The sequence below is a fragment of the Maniola jurtina genome, chromosome 15 (genome assembly GCF_905333055.1).
Source record: "Maniola jurtina chromosome 15, ilManJurt1.1, whole genome shotgun sequence".
Lineage (NCBI taxonomy): Eukaryota > Metazoa > Arthropoda > Insecta > Lepidoptera > Nymphalidae > Maniola > Maniola jurtina.
In genome coordinates, this window is record NC_060043.1 from 3483251 (window position 1) to 3495984 (window position 12734).

At 37.3% G+C, this 12734-nt stretch overlaps 1 protein-coding gene across 3 annotated transcripts in view; it reads left to right on the forward strand.

Annotated features, from left to right (window-relative positions):
• The window catches only part of LOC123872287 (ataxin-2-like), a 302090-nt gene that overhangs the window by 178598 nt on the left and 110758 nt on the right, over positions 1 to 12734 (forward strand). The gene's annotated exons all lie outside the window — the stretch shown is intronic.

Below are 12734 nucleotides of genomic sequence, written 5' to 3' on the forward strand. Positions count from 1 at the left end.
CTTAAAAACATCTGCTTAGTCAAATATCGATAATTTAAATCGAGTTTCCTTTTTTTAATAAAAAATAGCGAACAAACGAGCAGGCGGGTCACCTGTTGTTAAGTGATTACCGCCGCCCATGAATATTTGCAGCACCAGAGGTACCGTCGATCCTTTGCCAGCCTTTCAGGAAATTGTTGGTCCACCCCTTGAATAATTCCTGAAAGTAAAAATAAAATAGTATTATTTTTCTGTATGTGTAAAACGTCACATTCTCAAAAAAAAAAATCTTATGTAAGACAACTATAGTTTCAACTATACTAGTATCTCTTATGCTGCGACTATGACACTACCGCCGCGCCGTTTCAGAGATTATTATCTACTAGCTGACGCCCGCGACTTCGTCCGCGTGGATTTAGGTTTTTCAAAATCCCGTGGGAACTCTTTAATTTTCCGGGATAAAAAGTAGCCTATGTGCTAATCCAGGATATTATCTATCTACATTCTGAATTTCAGCCAAATCCGTCCAGTGGTTTTTGGGTGAAGGAGTAACAAACATACACACACACACACACACACACACACACACACACACACACACACACACACACACACACACACACACACACACACACACACACACACACACCCACACACATACAAACTTTCGCCTTTATAATATTAGTGTGATGCAGATTCTATTGGCAAAATCCCACAAGAAACTCAGCAGTGGCTCTTTTCAAATCATAAAAAGTTACTACAACTAAGTACACTATCTCGTGTGCACCTAAAAGCTCAGCTGGCAGCTCAGCACAGAAAAAGTTCAGTTTAGTTACAAACATGTGTGTAGAGACCCTGAAGTGACGCTTTCAGGTTAATCAGACCACTGCCGTGTTTACAAGTACGGCTATGCTCTCTAAAAGGTCTTAGGAGTGATAAAAGTAATATATAAGTCTATGGATAAAAGTCATCATTCGTTTCAATTATCATGTTTTAGTTTAATTTTATATCCAGATAGAATAAATAAATATTTTTAACTCAGAGAAGTTAGCTCTTGACTGCAATCTCACCTGGTGGTACCTCCCACCAGACCTGATTAGGAAATTATAAAATTAAATTGCAGTCTTACTTAGTAACTGACTTTTCCTGCATGATTAGCAGTAGGGGGGCGGGCGGTGCATGTTTGCTGCATGTGTGCCATACAGATTTGCATTTTCAGTGGATTATAGCAAATTAAGGTTTTAATTCCCTGGATATTATGGATTCTCGCAAAGTAACGCCCGCTTCTATACAATACAGAAAAGGGAGCTGATCCACCGACACTCGATCATTTTACACAGATCAATCAATATATATTCCGGCAGTACTATTTCGGACGTTGTTAGTAACGCCCGTAGGTGTTGCTGACCTATTACACCATAATTCGCTAACATCGTTAGCGCATTTCCTCATAAAGACCAGGGTCACTCACACCCACGCTTGCTAAGGTCACTAGTCCATTCCCATGATGATTGAAGCCGATACAAATGATGCATGGGCTGCCGATATCGCGATTACTATGACGGTAATTTATACCGGATGGTTTGCTCAACCGGTTTTAGATGACGGCCGTGTTGTAGACCTTTGCAAGCTGTTACCTATTATACCTCCTTTGTGCTTGACGATAGTTATCGACTGGCTTACATACGAGTATCATCCAATATCGATACCGTTTTGAAAAATCGATATACATTGGGGTCCCAAGGTCCTAAAATGGCGACCTCGCACCCGAAAGTTCACCATTTGAAGTCTCCCCACTAGGTGGGCAAATGACATTAAATGAGTCACAGGGAACCGCTGAATGCAGGTCCGTTTCGTGTGGAATTCCCTAAGTATGTCCAGATGTGGACGTGTGTCGGTTAATAATGATGTCATCACACTTCCGCATAAACACCAGGGCAACTTACACCCACGCTTACTAAGGTCCATTCCCACGATGATTGAAGCCGATACAAAATATGCATGTCGTTAACTGGATCGGTAACCGAAATTGACCTCTTCGTTTCCATCGCTCCCAGTTGTTACCACTCACAGCTGCAAAAATCAGAGCTGACGTGCTCTTAGTTAAAGCTTGTATGGGAAAGGATCTGAGAACAATTCCCCAGAAGAAGCCCTACCATTATAATGATGGGATGGGAAGGGGTAGTGAAGAATACGACGCACAGAGAGGCCAAGAACTCACATTATCAAGTAACATCAAGTATGTCTGAACTTCAACACACACCATTGCGTAAAGTATATCAAACGAATTGAATCGGACCGTATAAAATACGTCAATCCCGCTGATAAGACGAGTGCTCTATCCAGTTCTACATCTCGAACCTCACTCGACTGGTCTAAAAGAGACACCGGGGATTAGTGGCGTGGGAAGAATAATGAAGACATTTTGTCGTATCCTCCTAAGTTAAGAGCTAGTCAACAAACATGACTCCTTAAAACAACTGAGTTTTATTATTACTAAGTGCAACTTATTTATGTTTTTTTTTCTTTTTTAAGTTTCTATTTTTTATGAACTACTTTATAAATTAATTTTTTTAAGGAACCATGCCCTATATGCGTTATTTTTAAAATATGTTAGAGACCAAACATAATTTTTTTCTAAATAGGAAATGTAGTCATTTTATATCAGTATATTACCAAAATCCAAACTAACATAATAAATGCATAACTGTATCTGTCTGTTACCTTTTTCACGGTCTGTCTGTTACCTTTTTCCGTTGACAGGTACAGAGAAAGCATGCATCCCAGAGAAGGACATTAAGCTACTTTTTATCCTGGAAAATTAAAAGTAGCAAAGGATTTTCTACAACATTTCTAATGTGTAAAATGCGTTTAGTGAATAAAAATCTCTTTTATTTTATTTTTCTTTTCTGTTTTTTTTTGATATTTTTGTAATCATTATTTTATTACATGCAAAGCTAAAAGATATAAGTCGAAATTAACGTTGACTAATAAAATAATAATATTGTTATGTATGATAAGTAATTGAGTAAAAGTATAATCTTCATAATTTCGATGTCGCAAGCTCTCAGACTAGGCTAAATTATCAGAATACAATACACCATACCTTGTCCTATCCCACATTTAAATCTGTGACGTTAATGGCATTTTTAGACGCGTCAGAGGCGTTAATCTAATGTTTATAGATCTTTAGTAAGGCATTAAAGCAATAAAATATTGTAACTTATGCTTTTACTCTGTTTTAGAATCGTTTTATGGGTTCATATTGCATATTATGTAACCGGTCCCATTCATAAATAAAGGTTGATTTAGATTGCCTATCTCAAAACTTAATGCGTATTATCACTACCTAGTTGATACCTAATAAGAAACTGTATAAGTACTACGACTGTTTGTTTGTTTGTGCCTATTACGCATTTTAGATAGATGTTTCGTAATAATAATCACAATCACAATAATTCTAATTAATTTTTTTATAATAACATGTCATAATAATAAAAAGCATACCTGAAAAATAAGAAAAATTTGTCCTCTTAAAATTCGACGACCTCTCTAAACCTAGGTAGGCACTTTGTGTAGTTTTAGATACAATTGGGAGGTTCTAAATTTGAGTCCTGGAATTTATATTTATTTCTAAATTGTCTCTGGTCTGGTCTGGCGGGAGGCTTCGGCAGAAGCTTACAACCCTACTGGCAAAGACGTGCTGCCAAGCGATTTAGCGTGCTAGTAGGATGCTGCTTAGCAGGTCAACGCCAAACGTACCAATTTGAAAATAAAAATGAAAATTATAAATTACCAATACTTAGCCGAAATCCTCCCATTTTTAAAACCACAGTGAACACCACCTCGCCAAAGAGTTTGTTGAAAAAGAAGAAAGAAGGCTTAGTTACCCAAAAATTTAAATAAACCGCTTTTAATATAGGATGGTTTTCTTATAATAACCGCTAATTTCTCTTTGGGCAAACGATGATGATGGTACCTACTGTGAAGACCTTTTTTTACGAAAAAATTGGTTACATATTATGGTGACATTTTAATACCTACTTACATATTCTTCTTCACATGAATGCCTACTAGAGTAGTTACTAACTTACCTCGTTAATGATCTCTAGGTAGGTACATTTTGTAACGGAGAATTGGTAGGTACCGTTTACCAAATCAAGAAACAGGAGATAATCAAAACTGTTTATCCAATAGCTGTAGTCATCGATTGTTACATCACATCATTTTGTTTGTTATGCTACATTTGGTCGCGTGTTTTGGCATCTCCCGAACACAGCAGTTATGTCAATATCATCATCAGACCCAAACAACTGAGTGTTTACTCACAAGATGTTTCGGTTACTAAATTTCGAGGATTGCAGAGTATGAAAACATAGATAGAGTCAAATCATAGAGTCTCTGTGAGATTCCACGATTAGATCGTGTGTAGGTAACATTTATTTATGGCCAGGTGCCCGCGACATTTACCCTTTTATTTATTTTTCATTTTGCGGGATAAAAAGGAGCCTTAACAGAAAAAACCGGTCAAGTGCGAGTCAGACTCGCGCACCGAGGGTACTCGGGTAATTTTTCCGACATTTTGCACGATAAATCAAAAACTTATTATGCATAAAAATAAATAAAAATCTGTTTTAGAATATACAGGTAAAGCCTTTTCATATGATACCCCATTTGGTAGACAGACGGACAACAAAGTGACCCTATAAGGGTTCCGTTTTTCCTTTTGAAGTACGAAACTCTAAAAACGAGTGTAATATTGTGTTCAGGGTGTATATAATATTATGTCTGTTTCTTTACTCCACCATACTTTTTAAATGCCTGAACGGATTTGCATGTATGGATGCCGGTAGAATCCCACATCATAACGAGTGACACTGGCTGTAATTTTTTTTTTAAAGAATCAGTATGGCAGCTGTATGGTGTCATTTTCAAATGTGACAAAGTCTTTTTGGTTCCATTTTTGGCGGGATGGTCGTGTTTTTTATTTAACTAGATGATACCCGTAATTGCGTCAGCATGGATACAAGCATGGATATAAGTTTAGGAAATCCCTTTGGAACTCTTTAATTTTCAGGGATAAAAACTAAACTTGAACTAAATACATGCAAAAAAAATTACGCCTAGGTAACCGGTGCTTCGTTGCGGTGTGATTTAGGACAAACCAACAAACACACTTTCGCATGTATAATATGAGGAAGTGATTATGATTTGTTTTCGTAGCCCTATCTTTATTTTTAACTTGTGGTACCCCTACAGGAGCTTAGCGCTGAATCCTGCAGGCTATAGTGCATCGTCTCTTATGTATAAACACTGATTTATTACAAGGTTATTGAATACACGTGTTCATAATAGATAATGCATCATTGGAAATGTTACAGATTTCTATAGCGCTTTATGAGGTGAGCTGTAACTTAGGTGATATTATATCAAGATTAATATAAGAATTGTATAGTATATTGCACTTTACTACGTCTCATATACTACACATTTCACTTTGCATAAAAACTAGTAGCATATTATATTGGACACAATATGCAAAGGATAAAAAGATTATTTAAATCTATAATACTGATATCTAAAAAATACATAATGTTTCATAGTAGCATATTTTATCCATACTAATATTATAAATGCGAAAGTGTGTTTGTCTGTCTGTCTGTCTGCTACCTTTTCACGGCCCAACAGTGTAACCAATTCTAACAAAATTTCGTACAGGGTTAGCTTATATCCCGGGGACGGACATAGGCTACTTTTTCTCCCGGAAAATCAAAAAGTTCTCACGGGATACCTAAATAACCCATCCGCTTAACCGATTTGCATGAAAGGAACCGAGGTAGCTTGCGTCCTTGCAATTGGCATAGGCAACTTTTTATCCCTTTTACACTACAACTTTTTATATAGGAAGTATGGATGGATTAGGATTATGAAGAGGTAAAGTTTGTAAGTTATGAAACTACTCAGTACTCATCCTATTGCAAAAATTCTTTCACCATTTGAAAGGTAAAATTTAAAATTTACCGGAGCGTATTAAGGCGGATCAGCTAGTCATTTATATACTCTTGTTTATATAGTTAAATCGCAAACAGCCAACAGCCGCCCCGTTATCGCGCCCGCCTTCGCAATGTCGGTTAATATTCAAATTGTAATGGCGGAGATAAACTAAAAACTGGTTCACCTTTATAACCAAAGTTCATTGCGTTATATCCTAAATTTATTTACCTAATGGCAATTCAGTATCAATTACCTTCTCAATATCTTGTGTCAGTACGTCATAAAATTGCTCTATTTGCAATGTTTCCTTGGGCTATTACATTTTGGTGGATTTTTTTTTAATTTATCTGTTATATTTATCAAACAAATTAGAAGATTATATGTATATGTGTTAAAAATTCAAATAGGTACACTTAATTCAATTGATGGGTTCCTTAATAACAATGTTGCGTGAAAGCAATTAGATCTCCATATTATAATATGCTCGTACTTTTTATCCCGGAAAATCAGAGTTCTCTCGGGATTTTCAAAAACCGGGATTCCACAGGGATGAAGTCGCCGGCATCATTCGATATAAAATTTAACTCACAATAAATCCTCTTAATTTTTATAGCAAATATTAGTAGATTTATAGGTATTGTTATGGTCAAAGTACAGGTAAGTATAAAATAGAATGTCATAAAAAATAGTTTTTACATGAATTTATCCTACCTTCATTCTTTCCTTCTCATTCTGAGAGGAGACCTGTGCTCAGTAGTGGACCGACGATTAGTTGATATGATGATATACAAGGAACCATGAAATTAATTTTAATCCGCTAAAACTGTAAAAGCTATAGTTTTAGCGGATTATAGCAAATTAAGGTCATGGTTCCTTGAACAAGCATAGACTTCAAGTAACGCCTGACTTCAAGCAACGCCTGCTTCTATACGATGTGATGATGACCTTTGCAAAGTATTTTCCCAGTAACTACTTTATACACATACATACCTACCTAGATAAGGATCAAAAGAACAAACAAGTAACCATATCCATTATCTATGTGCTGCTATCAATATTTATACCGGTCTTTCCATTTCGAAAGTTGTTTCGAACCCTGAATGAGTGACCAAAACAAAACCCGGCCACTATCACTGTGGGGTCGGTGACCAGGTGACATTTGACATGCGAATGTCAAGGCGCATGTCTGTCCGTGCACGTCACCTCACGAACATATTGAAAATTCCACGCATCTTCGGTTAGACCGAGCGTGCACTGCATGCTAGTAGGTACGTACAATCAGCAACAGAGCTTGGTTGCAGACAGCTATCTGTCTGCTAGTTTTTAACCGATGGATTAAACTCAAGTTCATTATATACTTACTACTCTATTATATAGGGGTCTATGTAATAGAAAAAGGTAACGTTTTTGGGGGCAGACCCAAAAACGTTACCTTCGTGATGACCACGACCGCTCTGCCAAGAGTGTTACGGCAAAGAAGAGATGTAATAGAAAACTTACATACAAAATCTCTAGACCTAGTAGGTAAGTAGGTATAGTAGCTTTAGCAAAGCAAATTTTGTAGCGCATAACCTTTACACAAGTGAGTCAAAACGTACCTTTGCATTAACATTAATTTATCATCGACATAAAATATACCGTACCACATATTTTGCGTACATAAAAGTATACTACTTAGGCTGACCGCAAATTAGACATAGTCTGTCAGATAAAATTTTGACGCGTGCTGGAAAGCACTTTGCTTCAGAGTACAGACCTATACACAGACCCCGCAGATACGCCGTATAGACTGCTCGGATCGGACTTTTGATATTCGAGGTGGGGGTGGGACAGAAAGTTTTCCTGGCTGTCCAGCCATCCAAACTAATGGAATCACTTTTCACGGCCCATCTTTTTAAACCATTTTGACAAAATTTGGCACTAAGATAGCTTGCACCCAGGAAAAGGAAAATCAAAAATGTCAGAAACCAGAATTCCTTCAATAACCTAATGTCATGATCTATACTTTATCCACGGAGAAAAATTAGTATAGGGCTCTCTCTGTTACGTAGTCCCATGCAAATGATAAGGACAAAAACTTAGTGGTTGCTAGCTATTTTGAGTCGCCACCAATCGGAAACGAAACTATGTTTACAAATTGAATTTCGAATGTTTTTTGAAAACATGGTTGTGATTGGTTGGTCAGTGGCCACAGAGAATAGTATCTGATAATGATATGCGGCCCGCCTATATCTACTAGTGAGTGATACTTGTAAATCGCCTGTAGCTGTCGAACTGAAATGTCAAAGCTACTTCCGTGTTTACGCCCGCAGGCCGAAGATATGCAAGGGCAGAAATAAGAGCAAAACATCGAAAAAGGTCATAACATTAAAGACATCGTTCTCGTCACAATTTTACTGACTATAATAATATCGCAGCCTTATTACTGCTGCCCTTTTTAACCGAGTACGGCAAAGTAAAAAGAAAGGGTTATGATTTCAGCAGTCTATGTGTATATACATACATACATAGACTGCTCAAATCATAACTATGTAGTACAGTATTTATGTATGTATGTATTTATGCATGTATGTTTGTGTCAAATTCTGTGTGTTCCACCATAGCGCCTAAATTACTGAGCTGATTTTGATGAATGAGGTGTCAATCAATTAGTTATTATGTTCCGGGTGACATAGGCTACATTTTATATGAAAAAAAATCGATCTGACGGATGTTAAATCCCAGTAAATGGGATTTTTTGCTATTGTACTATCGAGTAGAATATCAAATGAAAGAGGAAAAAATTCTGAGTTCATAAACATAAATATAGTACAATGTTAAAATACACTGAGCGACAGAAAAACAATTTCGTTAAGTCTATCGCTATCTATCGGCAGTTCGCGGGTAGTAGTGGGGGTTTAGTGTTCTTTAACTTTATCTTGTAGTATGTAGAGGAAGAACTTCTGAACTGTTCTTTTAGGGTTCCACAGTAAACAACGAACCTTCACAGTTTGGTCCGGGCAGTCTGTCCGTCTATCTGTGTATCACAGCCATTTTTAAAACAATGTTCTCGTAGGTATAAGAGCTGTAAAGGTGAGCTACTTCTGCGTTTACACTACAAGTGCCTAAAGTAGCTAACTGCATACCTACATGTATATTTTTCGTGCTGTTTGCTTTAACCGAACTAACTAATTATTATTAATTATTCATATTTATTTATTATTTCTATCCTAAATTATTATTTATTACAATTATTTCTACGTAAAACTCGTTCACCTTGGTTATTCTCGGCCTTTGACATTAATTTCTTTTTATTGGATGGAATATGATAAATGATAATTTTCCTTAAGTAGCTTATAGAATCGAAGGCAAGGTTGTAATATTTGAATTGAATTTAAAAGAGTAAATAGAAGAAAAAGATTATGGTTTTTTTCGATAAAACATCTTGAATAGCTTGTGTGAGTTAGTCCGTTTTACCTACCCGAAGCTCCTGGTTCATACAGTACCAGTACTCCTGTAAATACAGTATAACATGGCGTCAGGCTTACTTGAAAAGAGTAATCAATTATCATCCATTGTCAACTAATAGACGTCCACTGCTGGGCATAGATCTCTTGTACTTATGATGCGTGTGAGCATTCATACCTCTAGGCAGTACAACAAGCCAACCCTCTCGCCGCGAGAACTGCGTTACATTTTTAGCAGACGCCAGCCGCCGCGGCCGTAACGTAAGAAATCCGTTACCTACGAATGTTACGTTACGATAAAATTTTATATACACATACTCAGAACCCTAGTATATAAAGTATATAAAGTTGAAAAGTAAAACCCGACTGCGATCGTCTTAATAAACGCTGAAATATTATAGTAAAATTGTTTTTCTGTCGCTTGGTATATTTTAATGTTGTAGTACATTTACATTTATGAACTCAGAATTTTTTCTTCTTTCAATTGACATCCCACTCGATACAATAGCAAAAAAAATTTTTGGAGACCCCCCACTTTTTTTTCATGTAACATCCGTTAGGTCAATTTTTTTCGTATGAAGTGTAGCGTCACCCGGACTTTTACGACGAATCGATTGACACCTCATTCATCAAAATCGGCCTAGTAGTTTAGGCACTACGGTGGAACACACTGAATCTGGATACAAACATACATACATACATAGACTGCTAAAATCATAGCCCTTCCTTTTGGCTTTGCCGCAGTCGGGTAAAAACTGAAATCTCCATGTTGAAATCCTACACGTATTTCGTATTTGGAATGTTAGTTGGCGCGTGTCATGCGCACGTGGGACGCGACATTTGCCCTGCGACGTGACGTCACACAGTGAATCAGCAAGCTCATTTTCTGTGGGTTTCAAGTTAAGTCTATGTCTAGGGCTAAGAACAGAGTAAAGATATGATATTAGATACAGAGTTTCGACAACGTCTAGAAAGAGCAATCGAGCGGTAAATACGAAGGAGCGACCCGAAGTCGGTCTACTGTGGCTCACATCTATAGAGCGAACTTTGAATTTGCTCAGACTTAAGACACTGTTAAAATGAGACAACGTTTAACGCTCACATCGATTTGTTTCGTTTTAACTCTGACTTAAGCCTGAGCAAAGCCTGAGTTCAGTAGTTTTTGCGTGAAAGAGACACATACATACACATACTCATACACACATACATATACACATACTTTCGCTTTTATAATATCAGTGTGATTGATATCAAACCAAATGCAAAGCATGTCGAATGCTTTCAGAGGGCGACGTAGCCATATGACAGCGAAACAGCGAGACCTAACCGATGCGTGGGCGCCGTAAGCTCATTATGACAGACCTGGAGTCTAACTAGACATGACATTAACCCTAGGATGCGAATATGTACGGACATTTCTTTTAACCACTAGGTATACCTATTATTCTACATTGCATACATAATAGACCATCTATATTTTAAACTAGATACATGGGTACTTATTCCCTGCCGTGGTGTTCCAGATGTTAGTAGGTAGGTATGTACGTAAGTTAGAAAAAATCTACTTTTCTTTCTAGATTGAGATCATCAGGTCTAAAGCCATAACTCACATATTATCACTAAAAGGTTATTTTGCTTTGGTTTATTCAGAGCACTATTGGCCGAGTTAAACACACCACGGCCATCGTAAACAGTATGTTAATAGTAAGTAATAATCCATACGATATACGGCAGCAGCGTTCGGCTCTTTGCGCACTGCATCTGATCCGAATTCCAGAATATCTGCAATTCGCGTCGCGTAGCAAACGTTCTTCAAGACAAAGTTTGGTATTTCCAACATTTACATGACGTAATTGGATGCTGTTAGATTCAAGAATTCTGACCAATTAGCAGCCGTAAATGTAATAATTGTTACACGTCGACCGCCCAAAAAAGGAGTCTAATGTTTATAGAGTTCATGTATGTATGTATGTGACTTTCTTTATTTGCCACAACTTCTAAATTTTCTAAAATATAAATGAATATAATACTCTTTGAGAGTAATTCCAAAATAATATTTTACTAACCAACAACTATTTACATACGCTGTAAATTAATTAATCGCTGTTTAATCCGTGGATAGTACTATTTGTATGAAGGATTGCGCACCAGACCTGAATTTGATTGTCCGAAACCGAAAACCGAAATTCGGATCTAGGGCGCAATCCACGGATCGAGAATTCTCGGATTTCGGATACGATGCATCATGCAGTGCGTAAAGATGCCATAGTTAGGCCCCGAGAGCGTAATTTTACGGTTAATAAAATGTGTAATGGATGGTGCTGTCTCAGCTAAATGCTAAATGGCTAATGAGGATGAGTTAAAGCCAGAAGTAGATCGCTATTCTCTTGCTCCATTATTCACATTGATTATTATCTATCTCTATTATTAATAACTGCAGTTAAAATCCTAATCTGTAGGTACCCACTAAGAACGGATTTTTGAAAATTCAACCCTTGAAGGGGTTAAATAGGGGATGATTTGTATGAAAATCATCCCCTATTTTTATTATCATGTCATTTTTCAAGTTATATTTATGGAAAAAAATGGTATTTGAGCTAGTTTGCTTAGTTAAAACTAAGTGGGTTCTTGGGCAACAATGAATAAGTATGTGTTTCAGGATTTTTAGGAATTCCACCCCTTAACCGATTTTCGAAAATTCCACCCGAGCTAAGCTAGGGCGGGGTCAGCTAGTCCAAGCGGGATTTTAAATATGAAACTTTGGACAATAGAAGTCCAACGTCTTAACCACTAGGCTATCACTGCTTGTTTTGTGTACCGTGTGCTGTGTTTTGAGGGTATGCAGCGCTTATGTATATGTATGAATTGCACGATATTGCCTGCTAGTACCGCTACGCTACGCCAAAAGATCGCCGCCGATAAAAATATAAACACCAAAAAAAGCACGAACAATATTCGTGTCGTTCTTTATGTAGAGACTTTTGATATCTTTATATCTGGCCGTATAAGTCGGAGCCAACAACAGAAGCACTTAACCGCGAGCTAAAGGTCACATACCACTGACCGGCGGTCTCCAAACCTGACCTTTGATTATCTCGCCGCTAATGGAACCCGCTGCGGAGCGCGGAGTATCCCACTGGCTGAAGCACAGATACACTTCAAGTAATTTGTATGCTTGTAATGATTCAGCAATAATTGCATACTACGGGTGAAGTTCACAGATTGTGCAGCTAGCATTGCCCGGGCAAATGAGCTGTCTAGCACTTACAAAAAGTTCAAATATAAATATAATCGAAGCACAAATGTAAATTAAAA